Here is an 18,442-nt window from a genome sequence, read left to right as displayed (position 1 = left end):
CAGAAACAGACTGATAGCTACGGGAAACAAATCTTTGGGGGACTTGCAAAATAGGTGAAGGGGGTTAAGAGGTACAAATTTTCAGTTATGAAATAAATGTCATGAAGATGTAATGTATGCTGGGGAATATAGTAAATGATATTGTAATGACTTTGTAAGGTCACAGATAGTAACTAGACTTATCATGAGGATCATTTTGTAGTGTGCAAGAATATTGCACCACTATGGTATACACCTGGAACTAATAAGATACTTACATTTTCATTTAAAAAGTAAGAAAGAAATGAGGTTCCTGAGGAGCTAATTTCACTATCTTATTCCAAAAGCAAAGAATTTTTTTTTATCTTCACATTGTCTCTAAACTGAACAACTGCTTTCCTTGTGTTGTAGTCAGCAAGCTATAAAATACTGAATAGTTCTTATGTGATTCACATTATTAGATACCTAATGAACATTCATAGAAAATTAGCTGAGGTATATATTAGCAATAAATAATTACAGCATAATCCACCTGAAATCATTGTTTACATACCACATTGATCCTAAAACTGAACTTTTTCATTAAGAAAAGAGTGCAATGCCTATAAATTCATATGAAAGGAGACTTATATCCTTAATGGGAGGCATTTTGAAAATATCTTGCAAATATAATTATTCTGCTAAGACTTTATCCTACAGGTATACTTTATAAAGTCTGCAAGGGAATTTATTAGAGTGCTTTGTATAGTAACAGAAACTTGACACAACTCAAGCATCCATCAATAGGGAACTAGTTAAATAACATCCATGTAATGGAATATTTTGTAATTCTTAGAAAGAAAGGATACAGAGTAAAGATATGGAGCAGCACAAAAGAAATTTTATTAAGAGCAATAAATCAGCTTGCAGGACATTATGTATGCCATTTACTTATTTAAGTTTACTTATTTAAGTAAAAGAAAATGCTAAATATTGTATTTGCCTGACTGTGCCTATGTATTGCTGGAATGATGCACAGATGCCTCTGAACAGTGGCTCTACTGGAGATTAAGAACGGTAGGCCAGAGATGAAGAAGCAGAAATGAACTTCTTCCTTATGTTTTTCAAGATTTTGCCATTAGTATGGCTCATGATTATATTTTTAAAAATATCTATTTAAGTGAAGAAAATAATATTTAAATTTTTTAATGTTTATTTTTGAGATACACACACACACACACACACACACACAGAGCATAAATAGGGGAGGAGAAGAGAGTGGGAGACACAGAATTTGAAACAGGCCTCAGGCTCTGAGCTGTCAGCACAGAGCCCGACATGGGGGTCCAACTCAAGAACTGTGAGATCATAACCTGAGCTGAAGTCGGACACCCTACCCAGGAGCCCCAAGAAGATAATATTTAAAATGGAAAAGTAAAAGAATAGAAAATCAGAAAAGCCCTGATAGTGCCTTTAAAGGTACACTACTTTTCTGTGCCATGACAAACTGCATGGCTTAGAATGACAGAAATTCATTGTCCCACATTCTGGAGACCAGAAGTTTGAAATCAAGATGTCGGCACATGTGGTTCCTTCTGAGGGCTGTGAGGGACGAGGGACCCACTCAGTCACTTAATACTGACCGGGGTTCATAGCGTTTGTAGTTTATCAGTGGAAACATCATCAAAAGGGAATCGATGGAGTAAATGCTCCAGGTAGAAAGATGAGCAGCTGCCACATTCGGGAACTGAGTGAAAACATGGCCATTCAAGTTCAGAGAGGACGGTGTTCGAGGGCCAAGATAGGAAGTGGGTAGAAATCAGTAAAATTATTCTGGAATCATGATTTTCATCCTTGTCACATTCTAATGACACAAATGCAGAATTGTGACAATGAATTAAGCTTCTTCAGTGTTTAAAACTTCTTATGGGATAAGGCTGTAAGCTCTATCCCCTCACAAAACTTATAAAACTTGCTACTGAGTAGATGTTCTTTTAAGAAACAGCATACAATTGAGGCTCCTGGGTGGCTCAGTCAGTTAAGCTTCCAACTTCAGCTCAGGTCATGATCTCACGGTTCATGAGTTCAAGTCTTGTGTCTGGTTCAGAGCCTGAAGTCTGCTTCAGATTCTATGTCTCTGTCTCTCTCTAACCCTCCCCCACTCTCACTCTCTCTTTCTCTCAAAAATAAATAAACATTAAAATTTTTTTTTTTAATTTTTAAAAAAGAGACACCATACAATTAAATATTTTTATTGAGGAGCAGGAGACACTTTGACTTTTATTTACAGTTTGTTCTAATAAAATATTTGCAGTGAATAAACTACCTATGCAATTGCCTTAGTTTGAAGTTTAATGCAAATGAGTAACTATACTTTGTGCAGGAGGGATGGCTAATAACATTGCTTTAAAAATTGGGACACTATATGCTAACTAATTTGGATGTAAATTTTAAAAAATACAATTAAAATTGGTACTTTTCAATGCTTGATGTTCCTGTTTTAATGAGAGTTTATAAATAGGTTTTTAATTTTAACGGCTTTTAAGGAATAATGGAACTTGGTGTTGGGTAGCAGAATTATAAACGCAGCTTGACTTGCTATTTGTGTTTGGAATTCATAGTCTTACATGTAACTGATTAGGACCCATGTAATAATGAGCCATCGATAGGATAAAACAGTTGTGTGTTTCTTTCCTTAAATATCAGCTGAAAGTGGCCATATATTATACTACCTGAGACTATTAAGCTGGTCCCCAGTGAACTCAGGAAAAGGGGAAATTGCAACAAATTATAAACAGATGAATTAGTTCTACTCAATTAAATTTATTAATATGACATCAATATTTGGAATACTTCTATATATTTCTCATGCATTCCACATCCCTGAACTAATATGCAATTTTCTCTCTTTTAACCTAGATGGCCTCTCACTTAGCTAGGACGGAGCCAGCGTGATCCTGCTTGCTGCAGTCCATTCTGAGAGGCACCCTGTATTCTCAGTTTTAAAATGCATATGAACGTCTGGGTCCATGGAATGGGGTCTGGAAATCTAGTGAGACGGAGCCTGTGAGGAGACGGATGCTTCCCACTTCCGGTGAGCTGGGAACCCCAAGGAAAGCAGCCTTTGTTGTGGTCTTTCAGCACTGCTGGTTTGGGTTGCAGATGGAATCCAGAGGGTAGATGTGAATGCAAATGAAAAGAAAGAATGAATTTATAGGTTTCGATATTTGAAAAAGTTCAGTTCTTTTTGATTTGTGAACAAAGGAGTGTGGAATTGGAACTGAATGTGTGACCATAGGGTCTCTCGTGTTTGGAAGCATCTGGATCAGTTTGAGAAGTGACAGAGTAACAACAGTCATAGCAACTAGAAAAGGTTGTTTCCTATTTCGAAGGAGCAAACCTATTATCTGTAGACGGAACCAGAAATAGTAGTGCTTGGAAAGAGGCAGGAGGCTACGGAGATATTTTAAAGGACAACTTTTCATTGTTGTTTACTTACCAATAACGGTGACACCAAATATAACAACATTTGCCACATATTAAGTAGCAGTCAGGTCTTCCCAGGAAATACTGATCACTCATGGTGAGTATAACTGCTGATGAATTTCAGCAGGGACAGTCCCACTTGTCAATAGCCCACTAATAAAGTACATGGAGTTGTGATCCTTAAAAATGTAACTTTGGTAGGGAATCATCTGTGTGAGTGGCACAAATAGAGTAGAATATTTTATTTTTAGCATTTATTCATTTTTTGAGAGGCAGGAAGAGACAGTATGAGCAGGGAAAGGACAGAGAGAGAGGGAGGCACAGAATCCAAAGCAGGCTCCGGGCTCTGAGCTGTCAGCATAGAGCCTGATGCGGGGCTCAAACTCACGAACCATGAGATCATGACCTGAGCCGAAGTCGGATGCTCAACCGACTGAGCCAACCCAGGCGCCCCATAGAGTTGAATATTTAAAAAAAAGTTTGGGGCACCACTCGGGCATTTCCTGCCTACATTCATCTTGGTGACTGTTACACAAACACACCTATACCTACCCACACCCATACATGCACACGCAGGTGCGCACACACGATGATCCTTAGAATTGTGGAATTTTGAAATTTTAAGGGAACTTATGCCAAGTGACATGTGAAATATGCTAAAAAAGAATGATCTTATTACATGTCTTAAGTTATAAATTCCACCTCTTTTGAGGCTTTAATAGTAATTATTTAGCATTAAGAGTATTTTTAAAGATCACCCACTGATCAGCATCCTATACATCCACAGTTAAGCTCAAAGCATGCTAAATGTGGCTACATTCTGTTCAGAAGAAAATGTGAATGCATTTAACACCAAACATCCAAGCTACTATGACATTGTAAGATCAAAAGTTAATATTAATTTTTAGTGTAAACATATCCCAACAATGCAAGTATTAGGCAGTTATGAAAATAATAGTTCTATAACAGGACAGTCTTTTCTATGTGTAATTTTATATGTTTATACATGCTAATCAAACTTTTAAAAATAATCTAAAATACTCCAGGAGAAATCTAAAGGTCGCTCCCCTAAGTCATTACTACACAGAGAAAAATGTAACTTCAAGTGGAGAAGCCCAGCCAAAACTATCCTCATTAAGTGATTAAGAGAAACACATCACTTCTGCAGAATTTTTGCCACAAACGTATACGTTCACTTAATGAGAGAAAACATCAACACAATTCCAAATTGAGAGCCACCCTACCAAATAACTGACCTGCATTTCCCAAAAGTGTCAAAGTCATGAAAAACAAGGAGAGACTATGGAACTGCCCCAGATTTGAGAAGACTAAGAAACATGATGACTAAAAGCAATTTGGGATTCTGGAATGGAAAACAACAACAACAAAAAAACAACAACAAAAAAACCCCCATTATTGGAAAAACTAATGAAATTCATATAAGGTGTTTGGTTAAGTAAAGATATTATACCAATATTAATTTTTTAGTATTTTTTTAAAGTTTTATATATCTTCGGAGAGAGAAAGAGTCCCAAGCAGGCTCCACACTGTCAGTGCAGAGCCTGACGTTAGGCTTGATCCCATGAACTGTGAGATCATGACCCGACCTGATCAGGAGTCAGATGCTTAACTGAGCCACCACATGCCTTAATTTCTTAGTGTTGATAGTATTGATAAAGTACCATGGTCATGTGGAATGTTAATATTAGGGGAAGCTAAAAGAAGAGGATTTGGGAACTTTCTGTAATTGTAAAATTAATTTTACAAGTCAAAAGATAGTCTAACACAATTCGATAGTCATATTTTAGGGTTTTCTTGAAGGGCAAAAATATATTAACAGTAGAAGAATGTTCTAACCACTAAAAAGCTTTTAAACAGTTTTGTTGGAGTGTCATACAGCAGAGCAATGACATATGGCAGTGTGCTATTGGCATCCATGGATATCCCATGGCAGAAATTGTAATCTACAAGCATTGTGCTCTTAAAAAATGGGGGAACTGTGGGAGGACAGTCTACAAGCTAAAGAAGAGCTGAGATACACCTACTGTATTTATGGACTAACTTTGGGGGAGGCACCAATCTCCTGGTGAGTTGGCAAGAAGAAAGGGAAATACTCTTTAGAGAGAACCTGGGTTATGCCAAGCACAAGGATGGGCACTTCATATACATGAATGCGTTGAATCTTTACAACTGTTTGAACATTCATTCAGCAGATGAGGAAATGAAGATTTGTAGAATGTGGGGAAGCTTTTCTGAAGTCAAACAGTTTAATAAGTAGAGTAGGTAGAGTTTGAAACCTGGGTCTAAGTTTCAACCCATGCTTCCTAGACTGAAAAAAACAAAACAAAACAAAACAAAACAAAACAAAACGAAACAAAACACCCAAAATAAAACAAAACACACCATGCTAAGAAATGAAGATCATGTTTATGAAACATTTCCAGACCAATTAACTCTTCATCAGAGAAGACTCTTTTCTCATGGCTACAGATGGCATCTCTAAACATAACCAGCTGCACTTTAAAATGCTTACGGTTGGTCAAAAGTGGGACCAAGCAAGAATGTGAGTGATTCAGGTCAAATCTATTCTCTCCAATGGAAAAAAAAAAAAAAAAGCCTCAAAGCACCTTTCCAGCTCATGCTTGGTCACTCAAATATTTTTTAGTTTTGAATAACAGCACATTAGGAAGTCACTTATTAACTAAAGACTTAAAATTAATTCCCATGGCAGACAATAAACAGTTATTTACATATTATGGCCTATCATCAAGGAAAATATCTGTTTTAATATGATTTTCAAAATCATCAGGACTCCTATGTCATGTGTTTTTAGTTCTCCAAAGAAGTTTATGGTTTATGACATTTATTCACTTGTTTTTTTTCAACTGATTCCTTTAGTAGACATTTGTTCAGCATGTACATGAGCTAGCCACAGCCACTGCCCTCCTGGAGTTCTGGTAGAGAAAACAGATATGTAAACACACAATTGTGGTGGAAAGTGCTAAATGCTGTAATGAAGATTGTTCTGGACATAGTGTTGGCACAATGAATGTGATCAACTCTGCTTTGCAAAGGAGATTACAACTTGAAATACACTGGTGTTCACCAGGCAGATGGGGGCTGACGGAAACCATGGAGGCGGGGGCGGGGGGGCAAAGCAGTTGATTCTCTGCAGTTCCAAGGCCTACAAAGGAGCGAGCACCCTTTGTATCTGAGGGCAAACTGCACTCTGATTTATAAATTGCCAATTTTTCTTCCCTGCTGTGACTATTATTAGCTTGGGATTCAGTCTTTAGCCATAAAACACACAAGACAATGTAGAACACACTGAACATGGATTTTGACTACTTGTGTTTGGGGACCGGGTAAATCATATGATGGCAGCTACAAAACTCTAAAGCAGTTTGTTCACAATGTAACCCAGCCATATCGGTTCAGGCTTGGATATTGCCAGTTATCAGCAAGTTTGCCCAGTGAGAAGCTGGCATTTTCCTGTGGAAAATGTGCTATCTTCCTTGGCATGCAAGGCAGAATTAAGTGTTGCCCATTCTAATCGAGGAAATCAGGACTCCCGGATCCCAGTTACAAGAGAAGGTGTCCTGGGGAAATTTTAAGATATAAGATGGTCATTTAGCCTGTCTTAAATTCCCCATGGGTTTTAAATTAGCTCATTATTTCCTGAACTTGAATGCTTAGCTGTGATTTGATCATTACTGATAAGCGGTTGTCACAACTCACTGTGTGGGATGAAGTGACTCTTTCATTTGAAGCCAACTCTGGAGAGTGAGACCTTATAGATCCCGTATCTCTGAGTCCCTACAACTTTAGCCTCAAAGGCTCCTGTTATGTACCTTGCCTCAGGTTTCCTCTCTCCACTCAGTTAAAACCACCGGGTCTTCTCTCCTTGGCCACACACTCAGGGGACTTGTCTCCTACCACTGCTTCTCAATAATCCACAACCACATGGCATTTCAAGCTGATTGCCAGAATATGTCACTTCTCTGCATTAGTCCACAGCTGTTCTGGGATCCTGCTGTCACCAATCAGATATGCTTGCTCGGCCCAGCAGAGCCAAGTTATAGCTAACATTGCTTTAAAGTCAGAGGCCTGGCTTTGTTCTAGAACTCTGCAGTTGTTACCCTGCTCAGATATGATACTTTGTTGCTCCTTGGTGTTTTATCTCTAAAAGGCCAACTGTGTCTTAAGGCTCCACCGTATTGGCTAACTTTGACAGGTCAAAACCAAAACGGACATAGCATTAGACAATATTAATTCCCACTGAGTCCCCCTTCCCTATGCCAAGTGTTTCTTGTAATTGGAGCTGTGTATATAACTGAACCGTTTAACAGCTAAGGCTGATAATTGGGGAAAAAAATAGTATCTAAGAGGATAAATTGCTCAATAGATGGACCATTATTTTTTTTTTTTTATCGTTCCCTGTGGTGTTTTAAAGTTTCAAAATCCTATTTTAATTTACTTTAAATTTTTTATTGAAGTAAAAATGATGTAAAAATTAATTCAAAGAAGGACTGTGTGTTCCCCAAAGTGTGTTCCATGAAATATCGTTTTTATTTTTATTTTTTGGAAGTCAGTACGTAGGTGCTAAGTCAAAAAAGAGTGGTGTACCCAACCAAACTTTGGCAAAAAAATGTCAAGTAGATTTTGCCTATGCTTGCTGTCAGTGGTAAGGCATTCTAGCAACAAATTTTTATAATTTAATAAAGCTGTTTCTTTAAAAATGGTTAACAAGTTGTCATTGTTTATACTGGAGATAATTCAGCTATCTCAGTGAGTTTTAATTTCCAGAGGAGGAAGTCATTTTTGATGAAATCTTTTTGACTATCTATTAAAGAACTTATGACCAGGGAAATTTTTACCCACTTAGCTTCTCTGATGACTAGTTTGTGTTGAAAACACTGAACCAAGAAATCACGTGGGATCATTTGTTCTATCATGTGGTCATGAGCGAAAAACTCATATGTGGCAGCTAAGATCAAAACAAAAGAAAATATCACAAAGCTATATGGAAACAATTGACATCCATTTACTATTCTTTTTAAAATTATAAACAAAAGAAATATTCTGTGATGACAGACATCTGTCTGGCATAACTAAGAAATCATTCCTGGATGATTTCTTGAGTTCTTGAATTAACTGCAAGCTTTCCTGTTTCAGTAAGTCTCCAATTATGGACATGATATGATTCATATTCTGTGAATACACCAATTTCTTTGTTAATTTATAGCAATTCTCCTGGATGTCAATAACAAAAGTCATTATGCAGATGGTATGCTATGCTATTAAATTTATTTTTTTAATGAGATTCCTTTTCTGAAAAATATTAATCATATTTCATATGCTACATAAGATGCTGTCCATTATTATGCCCCGGAAATTGGTTTATATACTGTGGAGTTCTCCTATGAAATTCACATGAGTGCAAAGCATGGGAAACAGAGTTATTGAGGCCAGTGTAGCACATAAGAGAATAGAAGGGTCTGGATCTAACTTAATCAATAGTACGGCGGGTAAGGGTGGGGGCTCTTGTGTCAGATTGCTGAAATTTCTGATTTCAGCTCCGTTGCTCACTGTGTTTGTGACCCTGGGCAAATTAAATCCTTAGTTGCTTTAGTTTCCTCTCCTGTGAAAGCCTGCCTCGTAAGACTGCTCAGAGGATTAAATAAATGAATACATGTAATGAATGCAGAACCATGCATGATCACAAGAAGGGCTCAACAAATGTGGTTATGATTAAAATTAAATATTGTGCACCAAAAGCCACATTATGCACATCATGCAACATATCTATGCATTAGCATTAGCTCTATTAATAGACATTCTAAACAAATAGCACTTGTAATTTGTCTGGTGGAACGTTTCCTTTGAGGTGGGTCAACATTTTCAAGGCTTTTCCCCCCTTGGGAAAGTTTCTTACACACATAGGAGGAAAATTTGTTTTTATTTGCAGCTAAGTTTTATGGAAAGTCAAGATATGAAAGTATATAAATGTCATTTTTATTTAGGTTGAAAACAAAAACAATTTATTACCTGTAATGAGAATTAAACATGCACACACTTTTCTCACATTTTAAGAACAATTTTGTAAGTATTGTGAATCAATAAAAATCAGAAAGTGACCTGATATTGTTGAGCAGTAAGTATTAAATGGTAAAAGTGGACCACAAATTAGAAAAAACAATTATTGATGAAATTTTGTGTGATTTGATATACATAAGAACATGTATCCAAAGATTGTCCCTTTGTGAGTAGAATAGGAGAAAAACAAAGCAGTGTCTTAAAAACCTCTTTAGGGGGGTGCGGCTGTGAGGAGAAATGAATGAGCAGAGTGCAGAGGACTTTTAGGACAGTGAAAATACAATGTCAGATATTGTAATGATGGACACATGTCATGATACAGGTCTCTGAATCCATAGAATGTCCGATGCCAAGAGTGACCTGGAATGCATTTTGAGGATGGACTTTGGGTGACTGACTCATCAGCGTAGGTTTGTCATTGGCTTAAAAAAAAATACCATTCTGGTGAGTAATGTTGATACAGTTTTATTGTAAACCTAAAACCGCTCTAAAAAAATCAAGTATTTTTTTAAAAAGCTGCTATAAAATCAGAACTAGAGGCAGGATGAAGCTTATAGGGAACAGAAAGGAAAGTAAATACAGCCCAGTTACAATACATGTGAGCAGCCGAGAGCTAATCGACAGCCAACGATGCACAGATGGACAAAGTCAAAGTTGTGTCAGAAGGTTGAGATAATTTCCTTGGGATAAGTTTTTCAGAGCCGCATCATCCTCAAAAGTAAGGGTTACTCTTTTTCTCTCTCACAGCCACGCATAGGAATTAAATGTATTCATTTAAAAAATGCAAATAAGTTATGTAAATATCACTTTATTACCCATTTAATTCTCAATGACAAATGATACATTATACAAAATAAGAAATAATCAATTTGGAAAAAAAAAAGCTGCTTTAGAAGTCCACATATAATACTGAATCATACTGGTTTCGGTAAGTACACATGTAAGTTAGTAATAGTTACATGCTTGAGAATTAAGAAATTGTTGTCATCCTTCTTAACCCCTTTAAAATCACCCAATACATGTTAACATATTTTATTCTCAGTGAATTTAAATAGCAGTATCTATGTGGCTAAATGAGTCCTTTCTAATGATGTTAAAAATGACTGCAGGCATTTCTGTATTAAGGAAATAAAATGCAATATAAATAAAAATAATTAAAGTTAAGTAAAAAGCTTCAAACTTCAAATATGGCTTATCGGAGAACACCCATGTATTTTTAAAAAATAGAGGACTGATAGGGTTGGAAGTCAGTCGATGCTTTCCAAAACTATGCCTACCACAAGAGGACATTATCTAATATTGCTGAAGAAGTCATTTGGAGTTCTTTCTTATGACGTTGTATAAACGGTATTAAGGTAAATATTGAGGGAGACCATAACCTCCAATTTATTTTCATTTATAGCCAAGAGAACATTCCATCATTCATTTCCTCCAGGATCATTTACTTTGCTCTCATCCTGTGAAGGGAAGACCCAGGTCAACGGGATGAAATAGCCCCAGTGTTGAAGGAGCCTGGTGTTAAAAAGGGGGAGACCAATTTGAAGGATGAGTAGAAAGAGAAGAGGAAACCAATGTCTTCAAGAAAAGGTAATAAATATGCAAAAGCTAGCAATTAGAAAGAAGGGTGTATTTTAAGAACATCAAGGTCACAACAGGTTATAGGTCAGCTTTAGGTTTTGTGGGAAGCGGGGGCCAAAGGATAGAATGATACAAACTATACTAAAGGGCTTGGGTTTTATCGTTCCTCTCATTAATTAATTAACTAATTAGTAACATATGCATGCTCATTAGAAGGTTGGAAAATAAAAAATAAGTTAAAAAATGGAAAGTACCAATGACATTTTGGATTTCACCATACATCCATGCATACTATGTTTCAGTTGTGTATTAAACACACCGCATTCATTACACGTGCATACATTTTGCAGAAATGAAGTTAAACTGTTCACTATGTTTTGTAATCATTTTTTTTTTACCTTTATGTAGTATTAGGACATGATAGAAGGATTTTGATGGTGATGGTGGTGGGGTGGGCTTTTGGAGTATAATTAGATCTGCATATTTTTTAAAAACCCTAAAGAGGTCAGTGTGCCTAGGTGGCTCTCAGTTGGTTAAGCATCTGACTCTTGATTTTGGTTCAGGTCATGACCTCATGTTCATGAGATGGAGTCCCACGTGCTGAGCCTTCTTGTGATTCTCTCTACCCCCCTTTCTTTCTGCCCCTCTCCCTTGCTCCTTCTCTCTCTCTCAAAATAAACCAATAAACTTAAAAAAAAAAAAAAGAGGTGTGGAGACTGCTGGGTCTAGAGGCAAGGCAGTTGGTGAGGGGACTATTGTAATTGTTAAGGCAAAAGGTGATGGCAGTCTAGAATAGAATGGGGGGGAAGGGGCCAGGACACAGGAGACCCCACAGGAGGAAGTTATAAGTAGTGGCGGTGAGGGAAAATAAAAACCAAAAACCATGAAATCTTTTGGAAATCTTTGGGCTATTGAATGGACACACGAGAAGGGAGAGAGTAGTTTGTTCATGAAGGGAGGCGAAGGAAGAAATGTTCGGTTTAGTTGTCAAGCTCAAAATGCCTGTACGATGTGCAGGTAGACTGCCTACGGACAATGGCATAAAATGCTGAAGTATAGAATTCTGAGGAGAGGACATATATGGTGATGTTTATTGAAATGCTGTTTCTTGGGATCAGAGTTGTGTTTCTTTGACTAGACACTCCCTGGGTGTTATGAGTAGCTGCACAAGTCTACCCCAGTGATGATTTCCAGATTTCCTGGAATGATGGTGCTCAACCATTACTTGTTCACATTTGTGTGTCCTCCTTGTTTTAAAAAAATCCACTGGCTCACCAGTGAGGACAGGCTTAGATCCAAATTTTTGGCATAACAACCAAAATCCTTTGCAACTGAGATCAATCGTCTCACTTGAGTGCCTCTCTCTTATTCTTCTCATTTTTATCCTGTATTCCAGCCCACAGATCTACTTGCTATTCGCCTATGACTTCACATCTGTCTGGAAGTCCTAGGATCCTCTGGGACCACACAAAATTGCTATCTCTTGTGAGAAATCTCTCTTGGCCCCCTTCCCTTCTTGCCTCAAAGAGGTTGTTCTCGCTTTGCTGTGATGTCATAATATTACAGATGTATCATACTCTACTGTAACTACTTATCCACAGACAGGTGTACCTTTTTCTTCAAGCCTCTTCAGAGATTAATATATATGTATCAACACACACACATATAACATAAATAAATTTTAAACTATATATACATAATATATATGTACATACATATGTACATTTATAGTGTAAAATTTGCCCCAAGAACTAGACAACGTAAATAGTACACAGATAGTGACAACTGAATAAATTTGGGTTTTGAGTCAATTTGGCCTTTCTTCAATATGCGGTATGTATTACACCATATATTTAATCAGTACTAAGTATCAATTCTTTTCCAGCTTCTTGGTATGTAGTGACGTCCCCCTTGGTTATAAGAGAGCCTGAAATTAATACTATTGGAGAAAAAAGTCGGTATCTCTTAGTGATGTATATAAATTAATAGAGCACTTCCTTGTGCAAGTTTTTGTCAGTGTGTCTAAGAACCATGATGTACATCTAGTTATATTCTCCACTTTAGCTTCTAATGTTGTAACTAACACCAGGGTTGATGAGAGTGTGGGGAAACAGGCAAGCTCATGCATTGTTTATGGAAAGTAATTTGGCAAGATCTATTAAGGTTTAAAATTCTCATTCTTTTTAATCTATTAATTCTACTTCCATTTACTTTTTAAAAAATATTATTTATTTAAGTAATCTCTACACCCAACGTGGGGCGCAAACTCATGACCCTGAGATCAAGAGTCACACACTCTACCGACTGAGCCAGCCAGGCGTCCCTTCCATTTTCTTTCTTACAGAAATAAGAGTGTACATATGTAAAGATTTATGTGCAGAAGGCTGATTATTGTAGTAATATTTATGGTAGCAAAGCATAAGAAACCATCTGAATGCCCACTAATGAAGAACTAAGTAAGTCAATACATTTTATTCAGTAAGGACCAATAAAAAACAGCCACTAAAAAGATGGAGGTCATTATATATCAACTGATCTGAAAAGATGTACATACATATTAAAGTCGGGAAACAACAGAAATTTCACACCACTGTTATAGCAGTTTCATTCTTATTAAAAGAAAATATATATAGGTGTATATATAGATATGTCAGTATCATTTTGGTCAAAATCTGAAAGGATATACTCATTTGTATTCACTATCCACATTCTAAGTGTGGGTTGGTAGGATTAGATGAAGGTAGGAGAGATTTTCACTAACTATTTTATATAAGATTTTTCAGATTATGAGTAGTTTTTTCCTTTATTCAATGATTCTCTGAATTTTCAGACAATAAAAAGAAAAAAATTATAAAAAGAATTAAGCATGAGTATGTATTGATCAAAAAAGATATCCATAATATTGCAAGTGAAGAATGTAGGTTACAAATAAAAGTTTATGTTGAATTGCTTCACTTTTAGGTAAATATATATAATAGTTAGCAGGCTAGATATGTATATACCAGACCATGATGTTTGGAGCATGATGTTTGTGTATATATAACAATACAAAATACACATTTTGTATTGTTTGGAATAAAATCAATATAAACTAAAATAAGTAACCATTAATAAAAGGTCATCATGGTTTGTTTTATACCCTAGATATGTTCTTTGAAAGTTCTGTGCAAATTAAATTTTATTAAGGAAAATTGTATTTTAATTGGAACAATAGAGTTTTCAATTATGCAAAATATTCTTCTGTAAAGAGAATATAACCTTTTGTGATATTAATATTCACGACTCCCAGCTGCCCATTTTGGCCTATTTAATGCTTGTCCTTCAGAGAAATAAAAGTCAAAGTTTCTTAATTATCTGTTTAAAATTTATAAGGCAAAAATGTCATTATTTTGCTTTTATTAGCACTCTCAGGGAATGCTTTGAGCCCCTCTCCTATGCATTCATTCCCTTTTCCTTTTCGAGGGAGGGTATCTGTCTCTGGCAATTGAAGCTCCTTTTAGCATTGATATAATTTCAATTTCAAGATGGAAGAAGGAAGGTTACTAGTGCCTGTATTTACATACAGGAAGCGGGTGACTGGATTTGCTTGAGTTAAAAAAAAAAAAAAAGTCCTGTGACAACAGCTGTCCTGTCTGGCTTTCCTGTCAGTGGAGCGACCTTTCCTTTCTCATGGATGTTGAAGCCTACATTTGGTCCAAAGTCAGTCTTTATCAGCCTGTCTAAGGTAACCAACTAATTGGCTAGGTAACTTTTAGCTGTCTCCTTGCTTCCAATTCATGATTTAAAGAGCTTTTTTAGTATCCAAATATTTAAGTTACATTTGAACTGAACAAGTCACAGTGTCTTATGCTTTCAAAGTGATCAAAATCTGAGCTCGCTCCCAGGCATCACTATACATGAATGCTTTTGAGAGAGTCAAGAAAAGTAAGCCAGATGAATAGTGTACATTCTATTTCTTTATTTAAAATCATATCTGACTCCGTTCTCTAGCTCAGAACAACCAAAAGAAAGAATTATCTCTGACTGGATTCGAGCTCAGTTCCCAGAAAATAAAGACAAAAACAATACCAGAAACTTCTGAAAGTGTGAAGAAAAGATTATATCACAAGTACCTGAAAAATGGCTTTCCTAAATATCAACTGAAGAGTGATCAGAAAAGTTTTTCACCATGTGAAAAGTGAACGCAGAGTTCAGAGTTACTTACAGGGTGAAAAATAAGAGGGATGAAATAATTAACTGACTCCAAATGGAAGTATTGCCTCATTGACAGATAAGTGGGATTTATAAAATCCGAAGTTACGGATTTTCTCTATTTCTGAATTATAAAGGGCAATGTTTTTAAGGGTCTCATAAGACATAGGAAGACTTCCTGTGCATGGTAACATATACAAATGTAAGAAAAAATCCTCAAAAAAGGAGAAATTACAATAATTATTTTACCTATTAATAGGCACAGCCATGTAGTTTTCTCAGTATATGTAATTCATCCGAAATCTGCATCATCAAAATAAATCTTACTTTCCAGAGTGGAAATTAATTTAACCTTTTGTTGAATTAATAATGAAAGGAACTGCATCTCAGAAAAGAAAACCAATATTTTATGGAGGAGGCCTGCAGCCCCCATTTGAATCATCAAGATTAGGCAATGACTCCTTTTTGGTTATATTTATCTGACCGTTTTCTGTAGGAAAGGCACATTAATAGCTATATAAAGCTTCCACACATGGTGCACAGAAAGGACTATATAATCTGCTATTATTTCTGCCTGTAAATGACTACATGTCTAGCACTGGCCTGGGGCAAAATTGGCTGCCAGGAAACTTGACCTGCATCATGGGCTTAATGAAGCTGTAACTTTCTGTTTATAATTCTTTCCACTTTTAACTAGTATTGTATCCAGGGGAAATGAGATAATGTGCCTCTCCTTTTTAGATCATTTGGGCTACTGACAAGTCCTGTGTGAAGGGACAGTGCTCATCATCTGAATGCTGTTCAGGTTCTGTGGCCTGCTCTGCCTCTCACTCTAGAGGATCAGTTCAGATCTGGCCCAGGTAGGACACCTGAGGATTTGCACCCATGGGAGCAGAGTGTGAGATCTGGTTGCCTGTAGGTGTGTGCTAACTGGCCAACTTGGAAATATATTGGTGCAGAATTTCTCCTGCCTTTTCTCAGAAGACAATGAACATGAGCAGGTCTTTCCAACACTTAGTTTTAGAGTACTTTTCCTTCAGCATCTCTAGGCTTTTTCTGATCCTTTTTTCTCATTCAGGGGCTTCTACTTGGTAAACCTATTATAGACTTTTAGACTTCTATAGAGAATTTAGGTCACCTCAACAAAAAAGCAAAAGCCTTTTTTTTTTCTTACCTAAACTAAATTAACTTTAGTTTGTATTTAAGCCCCACTCCCCCCAAATTTGGAACAAAGGTCTTTTAACTGAGACATCTATTAAGTACGTGAAAGAAGTTTTTAGAGTAGAGATTCATTCTCCGGAGTGTCCGGGGAATTTCAGGAGTTTGAGGAAATACAGACTATGGCAAATATCTTCTTTTTGAGGCCATTCTGCCTTCCCTCCTTGAGAGTGGGGGAAGGGGGAGGATGAGAGCAGGGCAAATGGAGAGCTCTGGTGGAGAGGTGAGTCCTGGCTTTTTGACGCCATAGTGTGACAGTCTCAAGACCTGGGGTGAGCCTTGCCAAGCATCCCCAGCTAGCAAGCAGCTTCTCACCTTGTTTTCTTTCCTTTTTCAGCACTCCCCCCCCCCCACACACACACTTCCACCTTCTCTTTTCTGCCCTTGGACACCCAAATAAGACATAGCCTCATAATCGACTCACTCAACACAGTCACCCTCCTCCTCCATCATGCCTCTGGTCATGTTCCCTCCTGTTAATATGAAAGTTGTTAATTTCATTAGCCTTGTTTCTCTCAGAGAGAAAATTCAGCATTTCCATAGCACCATGAAAACCAGAAGTTGTGCAGGAAGGGGACCAAAATTTCTCGACTCAAGCGCACTGAGGGCAGTTGGCAATTTACTTACCTTAAAGGGCAGAACTACAGAGGGAGCTACTGTGGCTCTGGGGTGGTATAGAACGGTCTGTTGGTGGACTGGAAGTCATGCTGCAGGGGGCTTAGCTTTTGACAGGAGGGGAGGTGGAAAGACGGTAAGATGGCTCCAGGAGTCATAAGGATAGAGAAATAATTACTTAAAAAAATTTTTTTTTAATATTTATTTATTTTTGAGAGACAGAGAGACAGGGCACAAGCGGGAGGGGCAGAGAGAGAGGGAGGCAGAATCCAAAGCAGGCTCCTGGCTCTGAGTTGTCAGCACAGAGCCCGACACCGGGGCTCGAACTCACAAACCATGAGATCGTGCCCTGAGCCGAAGTTGGACGCTCAACTAACTGAGCCACGCCGGCACCCTGAGAAAGAATTACTTTTAAATGTGGAGGTGACTTTTGCTGACACAGAGGAAGGATGGACTTGAAAAATAATTCATTGATGGAGCAAGGTTTCCAGGAGATAGGAATTACTGAGGTCTGAGGGAAGAGGAGAGATTAGTCAGAGAAAGGAGGAATCTGTGAAGGTATAGAAGAATTCGGAGACATTGTGAGTTCATACCAGCTTACTTTGATCTTGTTAATGATCTGTTGAGACTTAGGGCACAGGGATGAAAGCTTGAGAAGAGTGGAAAAGATCTGGAATGGGTGGGTCATGTCCTTTGGTGGTGGGCCAGGTGTGTCATCTTTATTTACGATGGGCTACACGCCAGCGGGTCTTAAAATAGGAGCAACTGGTTTTAGAAATTAATAAAAGCCTAAGCCTGAAGGAGGGGATAATTCTAGAAAAAAAAAAAGAAAGAAATACGTGTGTTTTGCATCAAGCATTCTTTGAAAGCTTACTGAGTACACAAACCTTTCTAGAGGTGCTTTGGAAAATGTGTCAGATGACTTGGGTCATAGCACCAACTCAGCTACTTAATAACTGGGTTGTCTTTGGCAAGATCATTCATTATTCCCAAGTCAGATTCTCCATTTGCAAAATGGGCATCCATTAATTCACTCAATAAATAGTCACTGAATGCCTACCACAGGCCAGGAGCTCTGTAGGGCAATGCAGGTGCGATAGCAAACAAGATACTCTCTGTCCTCACGTTTCTGCAGTGGCTCCCTGCCCCTACTTCCTTTACCAGGAGCGTCACGTGAGATAATACACCAGAATGTGTTCTGATAATTCTGGAGCCCAACTACAGAAAAAAAAAAAGCAAACAAACTATGGAAAAGTATTTTTTTTTCTTGAAACAATTGTCTTGTTTTGATCACGATCTT

General features: G+C 37.4%; 1 protein-coding gene across 9 annotated transcripts in view; it reads right to left on the bottom strand.

The window, feature by feature from the left end:
• CPED1 (cadherin like and PC-esterase domain containing 1) overlaps positions 1 to 18,442 on the bottom strand; it is a 271,927-nt gene that overhangs the window by 52,923 nt on the left and 200,562 nt on the right. The window lies entirely within an intron of this gene.

The sequence above is a fragment of the Felis catus genome, chromosome A2 (assembly GCF_018350175.1).
Source record: "Felis catus isolate Fca126 chromosome A2, F.catus_Fca126_mat1.0, whole genome shotgun sequence".
Lineage (NCBI taxonomy): Eukaryota > Metazoa > Chordata > Mammalia > Carnivora > Felidae > Felis > Felis catus.
Note: the sequence above shows the minus strand (reverse complement) of the source record. Positions and strands in the feature narration are given on the sequence as shown.